The 27,486-nt window shown below is 40.9% G+C and overlaps 1 protein-coding gene across 4 annotated transcripts in view; it reads left to right on the top strand.

The window, feature by feature from the left end:
* Positions 1-489: 489 nt before the first annotated feature.
* Positions 490-27,486, top strand: part of RAF1 (Raf-1 proto-oncogene, serine/threonine kinase) — a 79,078-nt gene continuing 52,081 nt past the window's right edge. For 2 of the 4 annotated variants that reach the window (XM_065074441.1, XM_065074436.1), the window contains exon 1: positions 490-703. The gene's annotated coding sequence lies outside the window, so the exon portion shown is untranslated. The remainder of the gene's footprint in view (positions 704-27,486) is intronic. The other 2 variants (XM_065074440.1, XM_065074435.1) reach the window with 1 other exon arrangement.

The following is a 27,486-nucleotide window of genomic DNA, read 5'->3' as shown; positions in this document are numbered from 1 at the left end:
GATTTCTGTTTACTTACCCCTAACCTTTCCCAGCTATCCTTTACATTTTGATGAACTCTTCGAGCCTCCTTTCCCAAGCCCTGCCGTAAGATAAATAGAGGATTCAGACTATTTGGTTTTGAGCAGTGCCAAGGTCTGCGCTCTCGGCAGCAGGCTGATCATGGCTGCAATTCCTGGCTCGCGGGGACCCGGGATCCAGTTACATTTGCTGGCGTCAAGCAGACTCTGCAGACCACTGTGAGATACTGAATCTAAAAATAAAAGAGCGAAAAAGTACGAAACCAAAGAGAGCAGGATATTAAAATTCCAGGAGAACTGGAGAGAAGTTTGGAAGGGGCACATAAGCAGTCTCGGGGGAAAACACTAATTTATTGGGTGGGTTGAAATCAAGCCTGTGGGTTCGCCTTTTTTAGCTCTGTCACCCATGTGACGCTCCAAAGCTCAGCCTGTGGTCCAGGTATTTCTGCAAATGCAAAAACGCCCCAGAGCCCCGTGGAAAGGCGAATCGTCTGGACTGGCTTCTTGCCTTTGCTCTCCCTGAGAGCCGTTAACCCCGGGATATCTGCTGCATCTTCCCAGCCAGACCCCATCCCAGCCGCTGGATTTCTCCTCTGGATCAGCATTTGGATTTCTCCTTCGGATCCAGCGCACTCCCCATGGTGCCCGCGGGCTGGCCGGGCGCGGGGAGCAGCCCCGGGCTCTGGTGAGTCTTGGGGGCACAGGTGGGAGGGAATACGATTTTCACAGCTTTTGCGGCACTTTTAATGGTCAGTGAATCTGGGAATCCAGGCTAAATGGTCAGGATTAAGTACTTCCTTTGGACTGCTTCTCAAGGTTAAATTTATTAGTCTGAGATCAGATAGAAAAGCCCAAGTGCTATTTCTAAAGGGCATTTTATGGATCTCCTATAAAGAATTTGGTGGGAATGTCCTCATTTTCTGAGGGAAACTCTAATAATCTTTGAAATCGTCTTTCCCTATTTAAATATTAAACCAGGACAAGAAAGAAGTCTTACCAAGTACAAAGTTGAATTTTCAAGTGCAATGTTTGTTGTAACTGTCCTTTTCTGGCCAGCACGGTGCCATTTTAGGGTTTCAGCCTGCCTGCGTTTGAGTTGTTTGCAAAAATTCTTTCTAGATTTAATCAAGGTCTATTTGCAGGAGACTTTATTTCTGCCTCTTTTTTCCTCCTTTGAAATGAAAACCACGATGACTGTGAAACTGAGGTTAAAAGTCGATGTGTGTTTGCATAACAATATTATACACACACAATCCCGGAGCTCCATGGCTACCTGTAATTGCAGCGATAGTGTATCTGCAGGGGTAGCTGCTCGCAAGCCTGCATGTAGGTCGGAAGTTTCCAAACGATGATTGCGATGATGTGTATTCTGGATTGCATTTTCCAAGTGTGCTATAGGTTAGGCACGGGACTGGTGAGCATTCGTGAGAGCTGTGAAGTTCTGCTCCTCACTCCACGGCCAGTCTGGGTCCGTGGACCTGCCCCGGCCCCGTGTCACGGTGCTGAGATATTGCGACGTCTCATCTTACCCCTGACTTCAGTTTCTTAATGCGTTGCCGCAACGGGGTCTGTTGCAGTGGATGAGGCAATAGGGCTCGATACCTCCCGGACCGTCTGTGTTATGCAATTCTGAGATTTGCTTTGGTTCTTGATCTTCAGTACAGTGGTTCGCATGGTGCTTTCCAAAGAAACCTAGAATGGAGCTCCCGCCAGCATTACGTGGTGTTTAAAACTGCGTGGGTATTTCTGTTGGGGTTCCTTCTAATACTCTAAGACCAAACCTCTGTTGTCCTAACGGTGTGACCTTGAAAGTACTTCACATGCAGCATTTTATGCAAGCTAATTGTTTTTTAATAGTGCAGGTAAAACTAAATGTTACAACAAGATATAACAATTTAAGAGACATAATCTAAATATTTTAAAAACTATACTGCTAAATTACATTTCTTCATTTCCTCATTAACTCCGTAGAAGAAATTTGGACCCATGTATTTTAATTTACAGCAGGGAAGAAGCTAACGGAATCATCAGGCAAGCATTTGAAGATGTTTCACCATGTTTCAGGTGTGCGTGTGTTCAAAACAAAAAAAACACCTAAAAATATATATGCAAAATGCTCGTTACTTGTGTATATTAACGTGGCAGATGCCTTTATAGTTTTGCAGCACATCAGGTGTGCAACTTCACAGCTGATTAAGTGCAGATCACAGGGAGAGGTTCTAGGAGTATGAAGGAACTGAACACATCGCTCCGTTGTCCTACACAACTCACCAGGTGGCTGGGGCGGATTTAGCGCAGCTCCAGGCAGAGCTGGCGTGAGGACCCTCAGCCCTGCAGGACCTGGTCCCGCTGTGCCAGGACACCCGTACAGCAGAGGTTCACCTTTGTAACCTCATCTGGGTGTTCCTGCTCCATGGGGGGATTGCACTGGATGAGCTTTCCAGGGCCCTTCCAACCCCTGACATTCTGGGATTCTGTGTGATCCTGCCATTCTGTGATCTTGTCTTCTCCCCTGACACCTCGTCTGACTGTAGCTTCACCCAGAGAATACTGCCTTTGAAGCCCTGATTTAATAAAGATGAGTGAACAGGCTGAATTCCTCATTAGAACTGTCAATCTCACCCCTTAAGATGCAGGTTTTACATTTTTTCCTAGATGGTCTGAGGTTTAATACATTTCAGCTATTTATTTGGAATTCATTTGAAGGAAATAACAGTCATTCATATCCTCTGACAGAAGAAAAACCCACAAGCTTTTTGATGGCTGTCCTCAGCTGAACAATATCTGGCAGCAGGTCAGCAGTTGCAAGAAAAGCAATAATATCCTCCTTTATCAAAGCCGGTGTCAGCCAGGACGTTCAGCACACAGGAAGCTCTGGAGTTTCTGCCCGACTCAAATTCTTCAGCTGCCTCAGAATCGTAACTTCTCTTAATTCCCTCAGTCTTGTGGATATCCAGGTTCTCTGGTTCTCTCCTCTGTGCGTCCACGTTCCTGTGAAATCCCTTCTCTCACCACTCAATACAAATAAGTCACTATGTGTGTTGTATGAGACCCTGCCTTGTCTTATAACTGAAACAGGGGGCAACACAATAGGTAGGGGACATCAAATACATGAAGTACCTTCCAAGTGAAGGGTAAATGTGTTAGAAGTCTCATGCAAAGTCTGTGTGTCATGTTCTGCCTTTATTGTGCATCTCTGAAGGCACAAAGAGGGATCAGAGGGCTCGCTGTGGGGAAATGCAAACTCTTTCAGTCTACAGGATGCCAATAGACACATCCTTAACCAAAGCAATTCACTCGCCAAAGCCTGGGCACGCTACAGATTCAAAGAAATAGTTGTAAAATGCTTAACAGAGCAAAGCTTACTATTTTTCCTTCTTGAGGAACTGATCGTTGCTATTTTATCCATACAGACACACACAAAATATGACCTTAGGGCAGAGGCCCAGCGCGAAAATTTACAGTCCAAATAGTATGCTGGCAATCTACTAAGCAACAGAAATCAGGATTTTATGTTTGGAAATGTCAAGCGGGCATGGTTATCTATACCACTTGGATGTATGGTGTTTATTATGTGTCATGTTCTCAGCTTTAAAATCTAGCTTACTGTCTTTATATGCTTCATGTAACTCCACCTGTTATTCCATACTTTTCCTTCTGGTTGTCTGTAGCCAGAAAAGTTTCGCAGAAGTCAGCGAAGTTTGTGTTGACAGGGTTTCTAATACAAGGCAGGTGTCTCCGCGTGCATGTTCCCTATTGTCAGCGGCAGGTGCAAGCTGGACTGGCACTGAGAACAATTGAAACGTGTGCGCAGGCTGCAATGTGCCCCCAAAATTCCTTGGTTGTTTTGCGGTCATAGAAACATTAGTAATTCAAGACCTGCAGCGCTGAATAGTGTTTATTGACCTCTACACTAACCCCGCCACCTCTTGCTATATTTTAGGCGCATGTAACCAGTATAGCAGAGTCAGGACTAACTCTCCAAAGAACCAGCTCACAACTCACTTTTGCTGGTTTCTGAAGTCATTAACTAAGGTAGCAGCGAGTTAATTTTTAATGGTGTCCTTTATTTTTTGGCCTTATTTTGAAGAATGATTGCAGGAGCAAGTTGAATGTGCTGTGGGTATTACTGAGGCAGGAAAGCAGCCAGAACAACCAAGGAGCAAAACGTCTGGGCCGTTTTCCATATCTACAATAAAAGTTAAGACTCTGTTATCTAAGGAATTCAGGCTGAGAACAACAAATGAAAAAGGAATGACACAGACAGGGCTGTGCTACAAGGAAAAAGAGCTAAGCATTTTATGATTTTGGGCAAAGTTTCCCGCACAGTTACATGACCGCATTGCTTTTATTCCTTAGAAAAATCTGAGTCAACATGCTGCCATCATTCAGATTCTCATTCTCTGGCAAGCTGGGTAAATCCAAATGATCTTAGAGGGACAGATCAGAAGTTATTACCTACCCTTTCCCATTCATAGGTGAAATAACCCATGGTCGTCTAGCCAAGGACAAAAATGTTGCGTATACTTCCACCCAGTATTTTACTGATTTGGTGCCTCAGCTAGGGCACAGTTTGCCGAGTATGGGACCACGCTGCTTTCGGAACTAAAAGACCATGCTTATTGGGTTTTGAATGTTTGAGTGCATTTCAAGAATAAAAAGCAACAACATTGCTCTATGAGCAGCAAAACTAAAGCAGTTTCACTACAGATTTATAAGGTCTCATCCCTCAAGCACCTTTGCTCCCCACTATAATAAAAAGGATGTCGTAATGGTGTTTCTCATTTCAGTGTTACTGCCATAGTGTGGCTAATTCGGCTGTAGGTAAAGGGTGACCGGTCAGATGGTGAGCCATTCTGTGCACAGCCTCCTTGCTCTTGGCAGTGATGCACGCTTGGGTTTGACAAGGAAACACAGATTGTTTGTCAGCTGCTTTGAAGAAGGAGTTTACAAGTTAATAGTAGTGATGTCTAGTCATATTCCCAGCTTGAATTCAGTTGAATCCAAATTGTTGATAATTACCATTAATCAGGCTGGAGAAGAATAACAAAATGGACATGTAGTCATATTTTTTTCCAGAGTGTCAGGTCACTAGATTTCTACCCTCTAAGCTCCAAAGCTATACTGTACGTCATTTCATTGGCAGATATGCCGTACTTCTTCAAAATCTGAAGCAAAAAGCCTGGGATAAGTATTCTGGGCATCCATAGTATGTTAGACAAATAGTTGGCTTCCTAATCTGCACCCCATGATTCCATCAGCCCTCCCTCACCGGCAGCGAGTCTGGATTCTGCTGTCATAGTTGATGTGGTTAGCCCAAGTGCTATCTTTTTTTCTGTTTATTACATATTCCCATAGTATGGATGGAGCCATTTGCTAGAGAGCCATGTGCTCCTTCCAGTACCTCTGTCTAGGTGGGGGAACATGAGAATATTGACTGTATTTTCCCTCCTAAGAGCAAAGCTACTATATCACTCTTACTGGGAAAGCCAGACACAGGTAGTGGTGCCGTACCTACGAACAGGAGCAGTGGCTGCATGCAAAGCCGAAGGATGGAGCAGCATGTGCAAGAAAATGAACAGTGTTCCCTTTGCCACTCAACTGATCCATGCACAGAACCCTATTATATTTATGCAGTTCTCCCACAAAAGATGTGTTCGGCTTTATTCCATTTTTAATCATACCACACTAGAACTTTAATTGAATATCTGCTAATTTTGATACTCAGAATTACATTAACTTTCACAATCAATTGAATACAAGAGGATTCACTTTGATGCTCAAATTTAATACTTGCTCATTCTGCCCCCACAAGGTGTGCAGAAGTGCTCAAAGAACCTCATGTCTGTGGATTTTTAACTTGTTCCCTCCTTAGAATATTGCCAATCAGGGATCACTCTTTTCTGCTGCCTCAAATTTGGTGAGAATCAGCTTTTATTACCCTGGGATGTATCAGGTAGCAGTGAGTGTCAGTGGGTTAAATCAGAAACCTTCTTACTTTGGAAGCAGCAGAGAAAGATTCCAGAATTCTGTCTCAAGGTTTTATTCTACTCTGTCTTGTACCCTTATTCATTTGCAGTACAAGAAGAAAGCATAAGTAATTCCATAAAGAATGTGGACTTCCATTGAGATGGAAGAACACATATCTCTGGTGCCCAGACACTCTGGTATGTGATCATTGTTTGGGTAGGAATAAATGAATAAATAAATAAATAAATAAATGTATATCAAAGTTTTGGCAAGCCCTGCTTTTGCACGCCCCAAACACCAGGTAGACACCTGCACAAATATTGTTTGGATACAAATAAAACTGTGCGCACAGAAGTCTGGAGAAAAAGAATCTAAAAGTTGAACCACACTACAGAAGCTGAGCCCCAAATCCCCATCTTGTACAGTATGACATTACTGAAATAGCGATTAGTTTAAAGTAATTGCATTCGGGAAAATATAGGACAAATCATTTTGCTAAATGATGACATTCACACCCTCTGACACTGGGATTTTACCAGCATTTTGAACTAGCTGGCTGAATATTATGCAGAGGTGTTTTCAGCTACACCTGTAGACAGGTTTTGCTTTTGTAAAATATCTACACATATACCTACCAATCTTTTAAACTTGCCCACTGCATCTACACACTGATCAGAGCAGCAGCAGACACACAAAGAATCATCTCACAGAGATCCTTGCCAACAAGCTAGCTGCAACACGAGATTCTGCTTTACAACATCCACTGGATTTCCAATGTACTTTCCTCTTTTGAAAAACAGGGAACCTGCAAGTGGACAATGCTGGACTTAAGCTGTTCCTAAGCAGAGCCCCAAACATGTCGATGAGTGCTGAAAGCTCTTCTGAGCCCAGCCTGTTATTCAGAGACTCACTGAGCACATCTGCTTCCCGCCGCTCGCGCGTGGTTTATCACTTATAATCAGTGGGAACGGAAATGGAGAAAAATTGCTAGAACTAAAAGCATGAATTTATGGATACCAGGACAATATTTTATTTCAAAATTAAGACTTCCAACCAGTAGCTCATTTTTTCGTACTTTTACTTGGGTTACTTCACTTCTCATCATCACATACATGGGAAAAATTTAACTATTGTTCCTAGGACACCAGAATTTAATCTGTTTGTCTACCAATTCAGTGCCACCTAAAACAGTTGCCTAAAACTGAGTATCTTTCTCTAACTTTCATACGCAAAATTATCCAACCTTTTTTTGTTAGGAAATCTGGAGTGGATTTGAAACAAACCTTGTAGTCACGAAAACTAAATGACAGGAGACAGTTTGGACACAGAAGCTTGAACTTTCAGGCGGAGAAAGCAGCGCTGCTATCTGGAGTAAACGCTATCCCAGGCTTTCTGTTCTAAATCCTGTACTCTCTGTGCCTTCAAAAGCCAAACTTCAAGTACTTGGGATTGATAATTTTGCTGGTCCAACTCCAGTCCGTTGACTAGATCATGGCACTAAGTGCCATGTCCAATCTCAGTTTAAAAACCTCCAGGGCCGGTGAGTCCAGCACCTCCCTGGGCAGCCATTCCAATGCCTGACCACTCTCTCTGTAAAGAATTGCTTTCTCATCTCCAGCCTCAATTTCCCCTGGCAGAGTTTAAGCCCATGGCCCCTTGTCCTGTTGCTGACTGCCTGGGAGAAGAGACCAATCCCCACCTGGCTAGAACTATTACGTTTCCCTGTGCGCTGAAATGGCTTTGTGCATTGGAGAAAGGCAGCGAGTGTTATTGGCAGCCGCTGTCTTAGCATGATTTACAACATTCCTTCTGCATCGTATAGACTGTGCGCCTGATTTCTGAGTCTACTTTCTTCGCTACGGGGTTTTGCATCTGGTTGCCGTGCAATGTGTTATTTGTAATTTGAATGTGCATGGATATACACCTGCAGTGGGAAACGGAGACTGGCTAGGAGCACAACAAAAGGATTGTCCATGGCCATTCTGGCAGTGTCTGACTACAAACAGAAGGAAATGCTTTACTGGGGAAGGCTGTGTATTTCTTGTCCAGTAGACCAGAAATGCAATATTTTAGGAAAACATTTCATCTTCCCAGAAGAGAATGGACTTTCTTTTTACCCAAAGCTCATGTATGTTGAGTGAAAAGCCTAGTAGTCTTTGTCCTATACTATTTTCTGGATTCTCATCTACTTTCCTTCACATGCAACGAGACAGAGGCCACAAGGAAAGAATGGGCGTGAGAATAATATGTTCTTGCAGAAAGGAGAAGTCCAGCAAGTTGCTGCACTGCAGAACATAGATCTGCAAGAGAGGAAAGAGCTGGAGAACAAGCGCGCTCCTGCTGAGAGCAGCTCCACTCCTTGTTTATGCTCTGAGGGAGGAGAGGACAGACTTTGGCCCCTGACAGACGAGCAGGGCACCAGCACCCACCAGCTTCACCTGGAGAACAGAGACAGCTGGTAAGGACAGAACGTCCCTCAGCTGCTACTCGGGACACCAGCAGGAAGAAGAGCCCATAGGCAGAGTGAAGGAACAGAAAGCAGGACAAATTCAGTGCTTCTCAAAATGAAGAAGTATGTTAGTATTAGTTAGTATTAGTATTTATTAGTTAGTTATTATTAGTTAGTATTTTAGTTAAAGCACCTGCTCCTTTATGTTTTTTTCTTGCTGCAGGCCCATTATCATTTCATGCTAATTTGCATTTAATTCTGCAGCCTCCTCCCCACTTTTACATATGCATCGACTTTTAACAGCTCGATATATTAACAGCAGAATCTTTTCAAATTGTGACAGTGCAAGATACTTTACTGTAACGCGTTTGCCTAAGTGCAAAGTGCCACACGCAAAATAACAAGAACAATCCTGATTTTGCAAAATGAAGAAGAAAAAGTGGGTCAAACTTAAGCATGCTCATTGCTGATCTGCTGAATTGCTAAGCACCTGAAGCTAGTGGGTAGCAGCAGCAATTGTAATTGCTCGTTGAGGTTCTTCTTGCCTTATTAAATCAAGTCAATACTTGCTCAATGATCAGAATCTCTCTCAGCTTCAATCTTGTGCAGGAGCTCAGGGGAGGAGACTTGCATGTGGGCTTCTTCTTATAAGAACTAATAAACAGTATAAAAATGGAAGCATGAGCGATCTGTCTTGCCTGGGGATATTATTGAAACCTGGTTACATGTAGATTCATTCTTATTTGGTGATGGCAGCTCCCCATCTGAAGTCACCTGTAGCAGATGAGGAATTCCTTGGGTGTATCAGATACTTCATTTACCTTTGGGCAGATACCAAGAAAAATTACAGGTTAGTTAGCTAGTTCAAAAGGGAAAAAAATGCATTGCAATTAGAGAGCCAATTATAAGCTGGAGACTAAATACTTGCCAAGCTGCATTCTGGGATGCTGGGATCTGTTCCCAGTGCCATCAGATGACATGCAGAAGAAGATGCAGTAAGTACAAGGCTTTGATTTTGAAATTATATACATAAATATATATACACATATATATTATTTTTTTTATCTGAGGGAAGATTGCAATCACTATTTAATCAAAGATAATGTTTTGAAGGTGCAAAAGCAGCTCTGGTCTTCAAATTGTATATTAAAGTTGGCTATACGTATCTAAATCTTGTGTTGTCATGAGCAAGGGTTTCAAATTGTGGATATGGTTTTGCTTTGAAAAGTGTATCATATATTGCTCACTAAGTACAAAAATACATGTTTACTATCCTGAGAAAGCTATGCATTTAATGTATGAAAAATTGGTACTATGTTAGTTGTGAAAAGCATTTAAATAGTGTAACTAATTTTATAGGTGGACTGGAGACAGCTTTAATTCTCTGTTTCCAGAAGGTCCCTTATGACAGCTTTGTGTCCCGTTTGAATATATTCAGCTTATACGTCAAATAAATACTGTTTAGAAATACTTCATGGTTATGCAGATCTTGAAGCCTACATGGCAACCAGAACTCAGGCATTTACACAATCCCTGCAGTTACTTTACAAAATAGTGGATGTGCAGCCTAACTGGGTATTGGATCTTCCTCTGCTCCTGTGGAAGTTCCCAGCCCTGTGCTGTGAATGGGAGGTGATGCTTCGGGGTGCGTGGGCGTGTAGAGGAGGGGATTCGTGTAGGAATTGTATTCCTGAGAAAACACTACTAGATTTCCTTACAGAGCTAAATGATCCTATGGACTGAGATGAAAAAGAACACAGATTTGATAATTATGCCTTTCTTCTGATGTAATTGAAGGAACCTGTATCTGAAAGACTAGTAAGAACGCTCAGATTATATGCTACTTTATTATTATTATTTTTAGATTTACACGAGATTAGATTATTTAAGAGGAGTTCAAATCTGCCTAGAAGCCAGATTAGTATAGTTTTGTGTATGCGAGTGAACACAAGGGAAACCACTTCCCTATCGCTTCTCTATTCTATCAATACAAATCTTTCTCTGAGCACGTTCTAATTCGCAAATCCCTGAGATCGCATTAGGTTCATTAAAAGTGTTCTGCCCCTATGTTGTTTTCCACAGTGCTGCTACTTTCTCTGGTACACAAGAGTAGCCGAGGGATGTACGAGCGCAACTGAGCGAGATGTGACTTGAGCACCTGTTGTAGAACGTGGCTGCAACGTGAAGGAGCCGTTTCCTCCGGCTGCAGCAGTGAGGGACGATAATCGCCACCTCTTTGCAGATAGGCAGCCCTTCATTTCAAAATCAAGTTTATAACACCCTGTCTTGCTGATTAATGACATATCCACTGGCCAGAATGAAGCTGTGAGAATGAGCTCAGTGTGGTGCTGTGAAAAACAACCCAAAACTGATTCAATTCCCCCCTGCCAGGTCCTGCATTTTGTTGCTGTCTGGATCCTGCCAGCGAGTGCCTCCCACAAAGGGTTCTCCAGGACCTTTCTGAATCTGGTTTCTCTCCCAGGCGTTACATTCAGATTCCTTCACACATTGCCAAAAGCTCGCAGTGCTTTCCTCAAAGTCTCAAATCCCAAGGGAAATGCTTTGCTTACCTTTTTCTGATTCTTTCTTGGATGCAATTCTCCCTACAGACACAAAGCTAAAAGAATGCTTTGACAACCTCATTTCCTTCAGCAGCATGCAAGCAATTAATATTGTTTAAAGAGATGATGAATCTGTGGATTTCTAACTTACATGAGCATATGCTACTTGTAGTCAAAGTTCGTTTGCTAACCAGGGCTTGTGAAAAATTTATTACTTCATGAAAGAATTACTCAAACTGTTGAGTGAGGGTCAATGAGGAAGAACTGTTACAGAAACCAGAGTCAAGTTTCACACATTTAGGTCTTACCCAGAAACTTGTGCAATTTGTTGATGTAATTGTCTAGATTCAAATTTGGTTGTTATACCACTTTGAAGTCTAAATAGATGCCATGGGACATCATAAGCATGTATATTCTGATCAGGATCATTGTAAATGCAAGGGATTTGTTTGCTTATGGACAAAGATACTAGAGATGAACAATGGAGTCGGTAGGACCGTCATTCTTTGACACAGAGTTTGGGGAATGCTTTGTGCCACCCGTGTAGCCCTCATGCTAATACTTCTTATTCAGTGCTTGTCTCTCTTTCTATTTTCCACACACGCCACACCTTTATATTATCAACAATCGATTTATATGCAAAATATCACATGATATTGCGCCGTGCCCCTTTTATAGTGACAAACTGCACCAAGTCCCACCTTTCTATATCCTGTACCTCCAAATGTGAGTTGCTGTATACTCAATAGAAACATTTTGCCTTCAAAAGACAGGTTTTTATTCTCCTGGTTTCAATTACACACTAAATCCTCAGATTCTAAAAAGACATGATCTCATTGCTTGTGTCTCCAACTATGAGCAGATCAACACTATTTTTCTTGCTCAACAAGCAAAACGCGGGATTTCAGAGCTCTTTTCAACACAGCTGCAGAAATCTTCATATAATATTGGTAGCTTTTATAGTGATGTTGTGCTGGTTTTTAAAAAGGCCAGACAGGAAACAAAAACATACTGGCCACGTTAGCAGAGCTCCGGAGGTTCCTCTTCTATGCTGTAGTAATCAGACGTAGAATATTCAAGTCAGTCTTCCACTAGGAGAGGGAAAATGTATTGAGAAACTGGGTATTGAATGATGTTTGTCTTGTTTACAGGAACTTTTGTATCCAGGAAAACATATTTCAGAAATGTTAGTGCCAGTAACTGCGCTCAGATATTGAAATATCCAATAAATTCTCTTAGCAGTAACTTCTTGAACAGCTTCCTTATCATCAAACCTCTCCAGATGTTGCACTTGAGTTCCCTACAGAGGGTGTATTGACACTCGTAGGCATTTCTTTCTTTAAGATTGTTACATGTCTAAAGGTCAATAAAACTGACTGGAGTCATCTTAAGCATAAATACTCACAGTAGCCCTCAGGGAATATGTATATATTAAAGTTGCTTTCTAGGTTGACATCCGTAATAACTTATCTTCACTGTTATTTTCGCTTGTTCTACCTATACTAAAATGGGCATGGATACATTGTGAGCTGCTCTTGCAATGTAGCATATATTGTAAGTACTTGACTGAAAAAAGACTTATTATGTATCTGGTTTGAAGTACAAAGATAATTTAAAACATTCAGATTCTCTTGCATTCATATAATGTAACTGCTTAGAGTCCCATAAATTATCACTTGATGGGCCTTCAGATTCTGCTCCAGTGGAATTTGCTGGGTGATATCGAAAGCATCTGAACAAGTTAAGAATGAAATACAGCTTCCAATCTTAACTGTAGTGTTCAATACTGACAAAGGCAATATTTCTTTAAAGAAAAAAAAAAAAGGCAATTGTCCACATAAATTGTAATTTCTTTCTAGCAGGAAGCAAAACATGTTGAATCTGTTTCAGAAGCAGCAGAAATTAGTCATACACAGATCAAAATCTATTCATATGCAAAGATTACTCATCTATAAATTGCAGCTGCTGTCAGATGCAGTGTTAGCTTACTCGCTATACCCTGAAAATAACTGCAAACCGGTACAGAATGCTTATGTACGTATCTTTCAAGTTAATTACTTATGCAAAAATCCATCTGTTGGATGACACTGATGAAGCTCATGATTTTCAAACATTTCGTTGTCTTACACACTGATTAGTCAAAACGCTTCTGTTCAGAAAGAGAAGTCATCAAAAGTCTTTCAACAAAATGCTTTTTCACTGGAAAATGAGATTCAAAGCCCAAAAGTTTTGCATGGAAATGAATTTATTTTGGTGAAGGTTTTGTTAGGAGAGGTTTCGGTGTTCCAAGACAAAGTTTCTGGTTTAGATGAGACATCATTCCAAAGTATCAAATAATGGAGGCCAATTGCTTGGGACAAAGTAAGTTCCAAGATTTTGCTCCTTTTCATGTGTACCTATACAAAATAAACCAGTTCCATCAGGAGAGACTGGAAGACTTACTAAAAACCGGCCGCCAGTGCTGGGTTTGAATATCCAACTTGGTTATGGCAGAATCTGGTGACCTAGCATGTAAACAAGAGACTTCCCCCTTAATGTTTGTTTTGTTTTATTGACAAGCTTCAAAAATAGTCTTGGCTTTACCCCCTAAAACTTCTTAGGGGGCTCTTGCTGGAAGACTTCCACCCCGTGGCTAAGTAACTCCTAATCCAGGGAGAATTGTTCTGCAGTTCCAAATACAGTTGCACTGTTATGGGACACAAGGTGGAAAATAGATGTGCAATCATTACAGCTTCAATAAGCCTGGATTCCTCCCTTCAGATAAAAGTATTTTAAAAAGTGAAATCTGAAGAAGGCCAATATACACATCTGTGGAACTCGCAGCTCACAATTTAAGTAGGTGTATGTAGTTGATTTATTCAGTAAGTAGCCAAGAATTTTCTTTAAAGCAGAAGCATCCTACTTGTGCCTTTTGTACAGAGTATCACAGCAATCCTCATTTTTCAAGGGTTTCCAGTTAACTCTTTCTCCCCAGCACCATCCCCGTTCACACCAAGTGGAATTTGAAAGACCAGATTCCCCCCTCTCTGGTATGCTTTGTGATGGGAAAACAAATGGATCGTAACTAATCTTCTCTTTTCCTCTCATGGTCTAGTCTTGGAAACATCACTCTAAAGGAGAGATTAAACCTTTCTTTTTTGGGGACGCAGGGAAAGAAGAAAAACCAAACCAAGTATGTATATAGTTTCCTGAATTACTTTGTTATATCTTAATGACTGAGTTCTATGTCTATGACTTCATACCACTTTCTGTATTTCAATTACATAATCTTCAGCTAGCACTCTTTGGACTGGCTGTGCAGAGGCTCTTGGTGTCGAATGGCTGGAGAATATCTTCAGCTATACGTTTAGTGCTGGTATTGCAGAATTAACCTCAAAAAGCATAGGATGAATGCCAAAATATCCCGAGGAAGAAAATATCCCTCGCTCCTGCAACAGCAACAAGAAAAAGCATATAGACCAAGAAAAGCATATAGAGAGAGTGTGTGTTTATAGTTATTTATCTGATTATACCAAGAACTCTGAACTTGAGTCCATAATGCTGCCAGTTCTCCAAAATATATAGAATGTGATTTGCCTTTGGGGTCCAGGAATGTTTTAAACTGCCTGATAAAGGCTGCCAGTAACGCCCCACATTCTGTTCCACTATCCTCTCTGCTGACATCAGTTAGTGATGTCCCTGACAACAACATCCCTCATCAATACTTACGGCACCCAGCTTGTATTTAATCAGTTTTGTTGCCCTTGTTTAGATGATGCCCTTAATGACATTTCTCTTCCTTGTGGCTTGCGGTGTGCTCTTGCTTTGACCACAGGCTTGAGACAGCTTCTAGACTGGGGTGTTCAAGTCAAACTGAGGAAAGGCCGGTGTTGTTCAGGCCACCTCCACAATGAGAGGGACAGCAAAGCCCAGCTTTGCTCACAGGAACGGCAGGAGAAGGAATGAAGGCTGGCTTGGACCTCTGGACACTTTCTGCTTCTCCCTATGAGGGCTGCATTAATGATTCTGCTTCTCATTTAACCTCAGCTGCAAAAAATCATATTGGATACTGAAGGAGAAAAAGAAAGGTCCGTCTGTCCTGTGAGGGAATGACCTGGATGCTGGACCCCAGGAGGTGGGAGGAGCAGACAGGCAAAGGAGATTTCCACAGACAGGGCTGGAAATGCGGTGGGAGCTGCAGTCGCTGGGTTTCCAGCAGACTGACTGGTTCACAGGACAGAATCTTTCTGCTCTTGGAAGAAACATGAGAATTAATAACGCTGTACTCTCCAAGTTCAAAGGAACTGGTCAGGGACTCCGGTCTGTTCCTACGATTATATCACGGATGAGCTATACTACTAATGATACGTGGAAGAATTTCCCTTTGCAGGATTAAACACTGAGTTGTTGTTACACGACCGGCTTCAGCAGATCAGAGCTTAACACAAACAAAAACTTGTATGTGGCAGAGAATTCCAGATAAGTTGTTGCCACGTAACTTCTTATTTTAAACTTTGCACTGGGAGTCTGCGTACATTTCAAAAGAGGTTTGTAAGCAACACTACTTGCTATTCCCCAGAACTCCTGGAATCTCATATCTCAACAGTGTTTAATTGTGCTCCCCATTAAAGATGAGTCAAAGTAAGAGAACCGTATCTCACAAGCCAGCTTGGAAACAAAGTGGTAATCAGCTTTATTCTTTAGGAATCTTGCTGATTTATGACAGCATTTGCATTTGATACTTCTCAGACACAATTTTGGACACAATAACATCTATAAAATAACATCAGAGGAGCAACTGAGGATCTCTGCAACTACCACAACGTGAGCTGAGTGTTAATTTTCTTCCTTCTTTCACAGGAGGCAGGGCAAACAGGGTTGCTAGCCAGAAAAGTGCCATGTTCTTAATATTATAATGTAATCTCAGTATGCTGAGAAGTGAGTAACTCTTAATTTTGATTCTGTTTATGTTTTGGACAGCAAAGGCAGACTGTTTGTGCTGCAAGGATGCTGGCGGAACTCTTCCTAGGTAGACATATGAGATTTTGCAGATGTCTAGAACAAATATACAAATGCTGCAAGTGGTGAGAATGAAAAACAAAAATTAAATCAGAACCAGCTTTTCCAAGTGGGAAAGGATCTGCTTTTGGAGAGCATGCACTTCTATGAGCTTTTCTGCTGGTTACTGAGAGCTCTTTTCTCTCTGTGTTCCCCATGGCAAAGGAGGCAGACGCCTCATGAAGGAGGAGGATGAGGATGGTATTTGCAGGTGAGACTTTCTCTCAGAGGTGTGAAGTTTACCAGGCATGGACACCCACATGTGCTTGGCCCAGGAAGGTTGGTGAGGTTTACTCCTGCCTGACTTCCATGGTACGAAATGAAATAACACTTACATAGCTGGATTCACAGCTGAAGCGGGAGCTTTATGTAGTAAACAGTTCTGATTTCTAGTCTAGTATGCTCTTTAATCCTTCCTCTTCAAAGTACTAAATGTTTTGTTGTTGTTTTCCAGCGCCTCGCTCTTCAGTAATACAGTTTGCTTTGGTTTGGTTTTTGTGCCTTTCCAGTGTTTGTAGGCACTGGAGATATTTTTCTTGTCGATATTCCAGTTATGTCCAATGCTAGAAGGAATTCTGGCTTAAGAATGAGTATGTCCCTCATATAACCAATGTTGATGCCTCACAAACAGTTGAAAGTGTTGAAAGAACAAGGGAAGTATTCCTGTTTCCATTTCAAGGATTAAAAAATTGAGGCATCAGGAGGCTATGGACCCTTACTTACAAAACATTTTCCAAATACATTCCGTACCATTAGAACTGAGTCCTTGCTACAGCAATACCCAGGAGTCTTGTGATGTTTAGCTTCTCTTTGCTTCATCCTTCCTCGCTCAGGTATGGAAGTGTAAAGTATGAACAAAGAGCAAGACTGAAAACTGGAGACTAAAACTGTCTCTGATGATTCCCAGAGCCAAGCTCTGAGCTTGACTTTGCAGTGCGACCCATCCAAACCTCGTGGAACAGCTTCAGGCGTAGCTGGCGCAGATTCTGGTCAACGTTCAGTAGGTACGGGTGCTCAGGTGCGTTGTGCTTAGAGCTGCTCTGGAGATGCCTCTTTCAGAGCCCTTTAGACAAAGCCCAAGTACACAGACATGTGCAAAACTTGCAGCAGGGCTGATGTTTCACCTTAGTCTTTCTAGTTGAGTGTTGTCAAGTCCTGTGACTCGCCTGATTCAGGTGAGGTTTCTGGTGAGGACTGGTGTCGGTCTTGTGAGGATGTGAGACGTTCCAGCCCCGCCGTGGATTTCAGCGCCCCACGGGACACAGCTCTTCTGAAAAGCTGTTTTCCTTCTTTCGGTACCGCTAGAAGCCGCAGCAACAGTCAGGCTGGGAGAGGAAGCAGAACTAACCCACTTGTGGGGGTGTGAAAGAGCTTTTCAATTCGAGGTCAAGTAAATCTGAGAACGATGGCAACAATATCACATGTGCTATCCCCTTATCTTATGGGGACAGCTGAGGGAATAGAAACAAACCACCCTCCCCAAGGGTCAGATCCAATCCTTAAACAGGATTTGTGTGTGTGTGTAATATCAGTTTTGATTCAATTACTTTGAAGCTGCAGGTGTGGCTATAGATGGATATTCCCTGTTACTGCCTTGCTACTGTACAATTTTTCCCAACTGATGCACTTCCACGAAGAAAGTGATTTTGGCATTCTTGAAAATCTCTCTCTTGCATTTAACTTGGTCTCGGAGCCAGTAAAGCATTTAACACCTGCTTAAGCACATTTAAATTACTCACCTAAGTGACTTGACTAAGTAGTTTCTCATAGAGCCATAATTTGAGCATTTCACTGCTTGAAATCCAATGCCTTTGTAGCTGTTGCTCATTACAATCCAAAATTTGCTGTAATATGGTTTTATACATTTTTATTGTGTATTTCATCTTAAACCCACATTATTTCCTCATTAACACCTACTTCTATGAAGAAAATTAAACGGCATAAAGCATCACTCTTGAATATTCAAGTACTCTAGAAGAAAACTGGAATTAATGGAGCTGGATAATAAGAGTAACTTCAATAACCAGGAGCTGTGGCGGGCTCCAGAGCCAAAGGAGCATGTTGCAAAACTACTCAACGATGTGGTAGAAAGAGAAGATAACACAGAGTGTATTTATGAGCTAACCTGAATTCAGGAGCAGTTCTAAAAGACAGACCTGGCAAGTCATGTGCAGCTCCACAGCAGGGCCATGTTTTTGGTTTGTTTTTTTTCTTAAAGGAGATTCTAAAGCTTTTTATTCCTGGCCATATTCCACACTGGAAGGAGCAATGCTCCTCTCATGTGGTTTGAAATATCCAGCCACTTGGCCAATGATCTCATGCACCAGGGCATACAGAATGATGCTCTTTGCTTGCATTACTGTATTAGTGCGCTGCGTCCAGCTAGTAATTTTCTTTAACCGCTCGCAGCTCAGTGCTGTGGTGTGTGTTTTCCAATATACTCTCACGGAAATCTTGAAAGCTGTTTTATTTTCTTTTTCTGGCTTCCTTAGAAATGTTTTAGGATTACATTTTTAAGAAGGTCTCTTCAAAATGCTTCAGACTCTGGAAATCCTTATTCTGCAGCATATTCCTACAGGAGTAGGAGTGCAGGCTGGTAAAACTGAAATGCAATCCACTACTCTCTGCTATGTCTCAGATTTCCTTTATATAAAAGAACATGTGAGAAAAGCAACACACCAAAAATCCTTCATGTTCAACAAGTCATGAACCTCCTTCATGAGGACGGATCCTCACAATGGGGCTGCTCAATGCTCCTGTATCTATTTCTGTCCTTGGACAGCAGAAGTGAAGCACTATACGATGTTGCATTTAAATGCAGAGTAACTCTTCCAGAAATGAAGGTCTCATCCATTACTTCTGTGCAGTGCTTGGCACTGTTACGCCAACATTAATATAAGATTTTTCTGCCATGGGACACTGATGTAAGCATCAAATGAGTACAGATGCATGCTGCCCTTGACCTGATTCAGTGCACTAGGAATAACCTTTCTGTTGGTTTGTGTTTTTCCTAGAGTTTCGCTGAATATAAATCTTTCAGTTTAAAAAAAGCAAGGATTTATTCCATGTTCACATTACATCACTCCATGTGACTCCTCCTGTGGCTATTTTTGTAGCCTGTGTTCGTATCACTTAGTTCCTAGAATCAGGATGATAAATTTTAACACCGAACGTCTATTTAGTTAGCGAACTTCTGTATTTTCTGACTGCAGGGTTCCTCATTTTACTTCTCTTTTTAGCCCGGCTTTTCTGTAAAGTGTCCGTTTACTATGTTGGGAGGAGTCTGCTATACTTTCCAGAATACCTGCATGTTCTCTTTCTTCTTCCCACCCCTTTTTGTCTTTTTTGTCTCCTTTTGCGCGCCGTCTGGGCTGACAATCCTGTGTGCTTCTTACTTACTTGTCAAAAACACGCTGCACGCTTTAATGCTGCTTAGTGTTGCCACGGAAAGTGCTACATACAAACAAAACCTCTGAGCCCACCATCTTTTCATATGCTCTGTGTGTCTGTATTCCAGAGGCTAACACCCCAGATATCTCCTTAGGATACACCTGTCAAGGATTTTCAGCTTATTTGCAAAATTTTTGTGAAGAGCAAATGGTTTTTTAACCCTTAAAATTAAACTAGATGATATTTCTGCTTAACTGCAAACATTTTTCTAACTATTTTTATGTCATGTTGCTATTTTTTTCCCTGCAGTTTCTGGGTGTTGGGGAAACAACAGTGTGTTTATTCTATTTAATTAAAGAAAGGTCAAGCGAGGCAAAACATGAACTCTCCAGAATTTTGTGAGGGTTTTGTGGAGGAACAAAAGCATCAACAAGTCTGAGCCATAGTTTTCCTAAAAAGCTTAGGCAGTCCTGGATGATCAAGATTTTGACAACCACAGAGTGTTTGGTGAGCAGATCTACATCTAAATCTCATGGCCTAAATTCTTTTTGAATTAGGATATGTGCATGATTTAAACTAAAATAAATATCAATAGATAGATTGCTTATTCGCATGGGTCAAACTGGGATTAATCAGAGCCCCATGCTTTAGGCACATTTTGGAGACAAAGAAAATCTGCCTATTTGGTATTTCAGTAATTGGACTATGACAAAAGTAATCGACTAGCCATTCAGGATGGAAATCCAGCAAAATCCCATCAGCACAGGTCACAAATAGGAAAGGGATGAAAATGTCTTCCAATTACTTAACTGAGGTGCTGTCACTTAAAGGTGACAAGCTGTGATAATTTTGTAATATTGGCTGCATTTTGCAACAGTAGAAATTAATTTCAAACCAACCGTATGCACACCTTTTGTTGGGAAATTGTGCAATTCTATCACACTTCATGCGCTTGCTACATGTAGGCAAACGTGAAGATCTGTGTATCATGATTTCAGAGATACATGTAAGGTGAAATCTGGAAATGCGGAATTGGTTCTAGAACTGCCCAATTGTGCCCTGCCAATATATGTTCTGCTGTAATTGTGGTCTGTCCTGAGAGAAAACAACCCCAAAATCTTGATGTGTAAGAATATTTCAATACTGTTCAGCTCTAGCGGTCTCATGTATCTCCTGTAGCTTTGTTTGGCAGTTTAGTGAAACAGGATAACTGTTGCTGAGGAGGGAACATTTTTGTTATACAATAAGAATTTGGGGGGAAAGTTGTATAGTTGTATATTCAAACAACAGATTGCCAGCCTTTGCTCCTCAATTTTGTTCCCCATCTCCCTCATTACCATGTGCCCTTAGGCAAATCAATCCTTGTTTTCATTTTGAAGGAACAGCTAAAAGAATAAAACACCTGCAGGTGGTTCAGAGTTTAAAGATGCTAGTCTAGAGACTCAACATAATCTCCTGACTTTAATTATTTACCAATAAAAAAGGCTGAAAGGATCTTTCCCTCCTAACCCATGAAGGCTAAACCACAGAACAAGAGAGCACTATGAGCTCCAAGAAGTCACTTGTCCGAAAGTCTAAGTTGTTTCTAAACGAGAATTTAAAAGCCCTTGGCTCTGGTATCTTAAATATAAAATCATAGTAAGGTGAACTCAAAACCCAAAAGGCAACTTGCAGAATGTATAAAACTATCAAAGACTTTCAAATGCACAGAATTCCTGAATTAGAGGCCGATTTTCTGACATTGATTGCTAGAACACGGGAGGACCCGGTAGAGGAAAATCTTGCATTTTTGTATGTTTCCAGCACTCTTCCTAATAATCTATCACTGGATTCACTGTGGTTTGTGAAGCGCTGTGAGAACCTGGGTAGGAAATGTCTACGAACACACACCGGAGTACATGGCACAGGAATACATCTCCACGCTGTATTCAACATGCGGGTACACCTTTGAGTTATACAGTGCGATGAATCTTCTCTTCTCATCCCAGATTCCTCACACTGTATCTCATTTTGACCATTGCTGAGTGCGGAGCTGGTGTTTTTAGAGTGCAGTTCACAGTAAATCCCACATCTCTTTATCTGGTTGACAAGAGCTAAACCAGAACCCCTTGCAGTTCACATACGATGCAGGCTGCCTTTTCCTAGACTGTTGCTTTGCATTCACTTGCATAAGATTTAATCTACTATTTCATAATCTAATATTGTGCTCTTTCAATGTATGTGTTTTAGTCTCAACTATATTGAAAAATTATCTTTATCAGCAAACTTTCTTGCCTTTCTAGTTATTTCTATTGTTCTTTTTTCTAAATAACCTTTTGAAGAAGTCATATGGGCTTTTTTCAAACCAGACAATACCTATAGTGTAAGAGGCAAAATAATTATAACATGTGGATCTTCTGAACAATAGACTAACTTAGCAACTTCACCTCTGAGTGTATATAATAATATTGCTGCTTATGTCAGTGTGATAAACAGATGAGTAAGAAGGTAGAGCCTTTGAGACACACTTTGCATATGCACAAAGCTACTTTTTCTGGGATCACAGAGTTTCTGACTACTTAGGCTGCGGTTTCACAAACCAAATAATTGGATCCGTGGGCTGTTGCCAAATGGGGCAACTCCAGTCTCTGCACCCATCACCCACCAGCTGGGCCTTCATTCCTTCCCATGCTTTCATCAAGAAGTGCTGGGATTGTGAGGTTAGTCATGAAAACATACAAAATCTGACTCGCCAGGCAGTGTCATGACTGCCAGATGTAAGGTGAGAGAAGGGGCATAAACGTTTGGCTGCGGCCAAGACGGGAAAAAGGACCGTCCCTTGGGCAGCAGTATATAGTCAGGACATGGATTGGGACATTGCACCCAAGTCTTAAAGCTCAGCAGTGTTCCCACTTTTGCTTTAGAGGAGAAACCTGAGGTACAGAGAACTGAACCAAACCCACAGTTTCTCTCCAAGCAGCAGCAGGAACGTAGCCCAAAAGCTCTGACACGGTGTGATGCTTTAACCCTAGACAAAACCCACGAAACTGCTGTCCACGTGATCAGACCCGTGACTTGCTTTGAGTCCATCTGTCATTGTTTCTCAGGTCACCACTCATACTGTTTATGCTGCACGTGAAAGCTGGTGTCAGGAAATTAAGCCAAAAAAATGAGAAGTTCTCCAATGAAATAGAAAGCCTGACTTGGTTAAATCTGACAGTGTCTAATTCTAGTAAGAGTAACTTACAAAACTTTTGTAGCCTAACTTCTATGAATCAAAAAGCAATCTCTTTAAGTATAAATAGATCCATGCCGCTGGCATTCAGGTGGGAAAGCACGCTGGGTGGCACACATCTAACACAGCGCAGGCGGTGCAGAAGCTTTGGAACCGAGGGCAGTGGTACAGTAGGGGAGAGAGAAACCTGTGAAGGCAGAGAGCAATAAAGGCTCTTGTGATATCAACGGGAAACCAGAATAATAAGTTCAGGTTAAGCTTAAAAATAAAACAGTTTAGATAGCTTGAAGATAGATGCTAATTAACTGAAAGCAACTGTATAGTGTATCAACAGCTGCCTCAGGATGACATAATGACATTCATTTATTCTGACACGCTAATGACAACCAAGGGTGTTATGCCTTGTAGTAAATAGTTGAGGTAAGAACAGTATTTATATGGCTTATTGCTTTGAAAGTTTTCTACTGCATTAAGTCATCATGCAAGAATAATTCTATATTCTCTCCTTCTGTAATAAGTTATCCTGAAACTTCTTTCTTTTTCTTGAATGAGGAATGCAGTATTCAAGGTGAAAACTATCTATTTTCACAAGAAAATGACTGTTATTTTTAATAACCTACCTAGATGATTATTTATAATACTGCTCAGCTTTGGTTACCTAGCATTGTAAAGCCCTGTCGTCTTTTATAAAACATTATTTTCAGTACATTCTTGGTTGTTTTGAAAGACTGCTTAGGTTTCTGGCCCAGCAGAACAATTTAACTGACTCAGGATTATAAAAATCTACAGTATTAGCTACATCCAAGCAGTGCTTTCTCACCAAGAATTTCAACTGCAAAGTAAAGGTAATTAGAACATATTGGCTTTTTGCCACATTCCACAATAGGCTTCCTTGGCAAGCATCAGCTCCAATGTTTCGTTTAAGTTTTTCTACGGCAGTTTCGCTTTCCTCTAGGAAAAGCTGTTTTATAGAAAGGGAGTCTTAGCGATCCTTACTTTGCATCTATTTTATTATTTATTGTTCCGTATCACCATGCAGCAGTAGCATATTTTGTTGTAAATTCTTTCCATTACTCACAAAGCCACACAAAGCTCTTGGAGCTTTCCTCGGAGAATTCTTAACTTCCTACAAAAACAAGTGACAAAAAGCTACCAGGAAAAGTAACTAGGGGATTTTTAATCACTTGAGTCTCTTTCCTATCCCTAAGAGAAATTAGGACTTTCCACATGGTTAAGTTAAATACTCAAGTGAATTACATGGCCTGTAATAAACGAGATAAATCTATGATCTATTATTTTTTATGAACTATATTGTGTTAAACATGAGAACAGATGCTATTTCTTGCCCATACCCAAAGATGTCCTAGGACTGCTACAGAAACAGAAATTCTTCTTGAATAGACCCGTTTGATCTTTTCACCATTTAGATGTGAGATTTCATTGTGTTTTTCAAACGTCTGAACTAGCTGGCATCTCTCACTCCTTTTGATAACTGGAAGCTTCTTAAATCCAGTGTTTTAAATATAAAACACTGAGTAACACGTGTGTGCAATAACTCAATGTCTTTAACTTAGTTTGCTGTGGTAACGCTCACCACTTCTCCTCCAGACTCCAGTGGAATTGGGCTCTATTCTAATACCAGATTTCACCACTTTGAATACTGGGAGGACAAACTCTTACACTTAGAGTAGCGCATGATGCCGAAGCTTCGCCTTGGTGATGTTTAGATACTCTGGACTGCTCCAAGATGTGTTCAAATGAACATGTAATTGCACTAATGCTTGTCATGCACCGTTACGTGTTTGTGTGTTTAAAAGTAATAGCCCACCTTGGAGAGAATCTGGAAGCAAAGCAGAATGCCAGGTACATCTGGAAGAGATTTTTCTTTATTATACTTTAAATTTAATACTAATAGTGAATTTACTAAATTTAGTAAATCCTGTCCTCTGATACCGACAGGTAATGACTTTTTCTTTTTTTAATCCTTGTGTGTTCTAAGGTTGTGTTTGGTTTGCATTCGGTGTTTTGTTGCGTGGTTTGGTTATTTACTTTTTTATCCTCCATCTCAAAATTCTATGTTAAATCTTGCCTTCCTATATCTCGCTGAACTATGTGAAGATGGGTAAGAAAGCACTACGGTAGAAGTTAGAGTGAAGTACAGTGATTATACACAAGGTTACAAAAGCAGACAATCTCCATAATAAGCTCTACTCTGATAGCACTGAAAATCTGAAATATCCTGAACTCTCCTAGATATAAGCAAAGCAGGTGTGAAATATTAATTTAGAACATATTTAATTTATAATAGTATACATAAGGTATCCTATATTTCAAATATTCTGGAAACATGCTTATAAAAATATGCAATATTTATTTTGAACAAAAACCCAAACCCATACATATTTAAGAATAAGTGTAGTTGACTGTGTGTTACCAAATGCTAAACAAAGCCGGGGCCGGGAGGCAAGGCAAATAATCTTGCTTGCATTCTTGTCAGCTAAGAGCATGACCCAACTTGAAAACTTGATAAATCAAAATCCATTACTTGGGGAAATAACTTAGTCGCTTTGTACCAAATGTTCCCCCCAAATCTTTAGTTAAAATTGCTGATTTTGAAGTCTGTGGTCCTGAAAGCTACAAAGAGTCAGATAATTTACCCAGGATGCTGGGTGAAAGTAGCTGAAGACTGAATGCACCAACAGAAGGTATCTTAGGTCATGCTCTTTCTTATTCACTGCCTGGCCTTCCCAAGAGGAGGAAAAAATTCACCTGAGTTTATTTTCCAAAGACAGTCGTAAGAGAAGTGTATCTGTCAAATATGTCCTGGGGAGATGTCTCAGCAATCAATTCTCCTCAGACAGAAATAATGCTTTTGAGTTTTGCCCTGTTGCCTCAGGAAAGATTTAACTTCACTTGAATTACAGAACCATCATAAAGCACCACTGACCCTATAATACTGCAAGTAATCCTCTGCTTAGGATGAAGATAATAGCATGGCATATACAGAAGAACTAAAATGGTGGTGTGTTGAAATCAAACCCCAAGCTGGAATTGTAAGAAAATATACATTATATACTGGCAACAAGAATTTGCTGTTCCTTTCCCTCTGTCAACTTTACATATACTAGAGGAAAAAACAATACTTTTTTCATTTCATGTCTGAAAGATAGCACGTGTGAATACAGAAACAGGTTACTCCAACTCACAAGGATGTCAGCAACACTTACTTTATGGAAAACAGGTCTTCAGTCTCCAGAAAAGATTTTGCCTTTTATTATTTGGCTTTACTATCAAATAAACTGATGTCTCAGCAAGAATGTTTTAGTAGTTACTTAAGTTCTTATGTCACTGCTCTGCTCAGGTGCAATGCAGAAGAGAGGCTTACATAATTTGTTGCTAATGCAAAGCTTCTGTCTCCACCAGAAATAAGTTTGAGGTTAAGGAATGTCTGAATCAATTAATCTGAATACATTTGAGTATTAGATATACATCTTAAAAGTATTAAAAATACTCAGGTAAAACCAGACATGTCGATACTCATTTCTCTGCAGTTGCTGAAAGATTTAACAAACCTCCTAACGCAGCACACCAGAGCTGTGCAGTGCGGCATCGCAATAGACTTGTATGTTTGCATTCCTTTGACCTGATGTCTTTGCTAATTAGCGTTTGGGTAATTTAGTTGTTTTGCTCACAGCATTGTTTTGGGTTTTTTTTTTTTTTTTAATCTTGCAAAAAGAAAAAAAGCTCTTACAAAAATAAGCCCAAAATGAACATTATCTTGTATTAGAATCCCAGAATGTCAGGGGTTGAAGGGCCCTGGAAAGCTCACCCAGTGCAATCCCCCCATGGAGCAGGAACACCCAGATGAGGTTACACAGGAAGGTGTCCAGGCGGGTTGGAATGTCTGCACAGAAGGAGACTCCACAACCTCCCTGGACAGCCTGGGCCAGGCTCTGCCACCCTCACCAGGAACAAGTTTCTTCTCAAATTTAAGTGGAACCGCTTGAAATAAAATTAAATTGATGTTTCCATTGGAGAAAAAGCATATTCTGATGCACGAAATCAATCTGATTACCACTGTCCAGTCTAAGAGAAATGAATTCTTAACAACAAAAAAAGCCTTAACAAATGACATGAACTATCTGACAAAAACATTCCCCATCTTTATAATTGGAGACTAAATTAGCCATATACATATGCAGTTTTTTCAAAGAAAATAGCATACCCACACCGGTGTATCACCCTTCCGGAGCTTCGCGTGGGGAAAAGTGCTGCATTCTGCTGCTGACAAGCACGACGCTGGTACCTGTAACAGAGACGTGGGCCGTGAGCATACAGCGACGTTTTCACCAATGCACCTTAGTGTGCAATGCCACACACCAACACGCCTCACACAGATCCCTTACGAACTTAGACTTGCACAGCTACCAAGCTTAAACAGCTTCATCATAAAGATCTTTCACCACTGTCATATTTTCACTAGTATACTGTTTCTCAAGTTATGTGCTTACAATGTAATTTTTAATTGTCATACCCTTCTAAGCACAATTTGCTGTACACGACATTGAGGCACAAATTATCAAAGGCCAGCTGAAGCATGGGTACGGCTGCCGGAGGGAACGTACGCCTTTGATCAGCTATCTTTGGTTATCTGAATCTTGGAGATGAACTTGAAAGACAACGGATAAATAGGCTTGTACTGAAAGCCAAATACTTTATTTTTCATTACTTTTCATAGCTCTTCAGAACAGAATCTCGTAAATGAGAGTTCAGTTTCTTCTAGTATATGGACACATGCACATGGCTAAAATGGACTTTTAATGTGTGTTCTTTCTAGATATATCAAA

The sequence above is a fragment of the Columba livia genome, chromosome 10 (assembly GCF_036013475.1).
Source record: "Columba livia isolate bColLiv1 breed racing homer chromosome 10, bColLiv1.pat.W.v2, whole genome shotgun sequence".
NCBI lineage: Eukaryota > Metazoa > Chordata > Aves > Columbiformes > Columbidae > Columba > Columba livia.
Note: the sequence above shows the minus strand (reverse complement) of the source record. Positions and strands in the feature narration are given on the sequence as shown.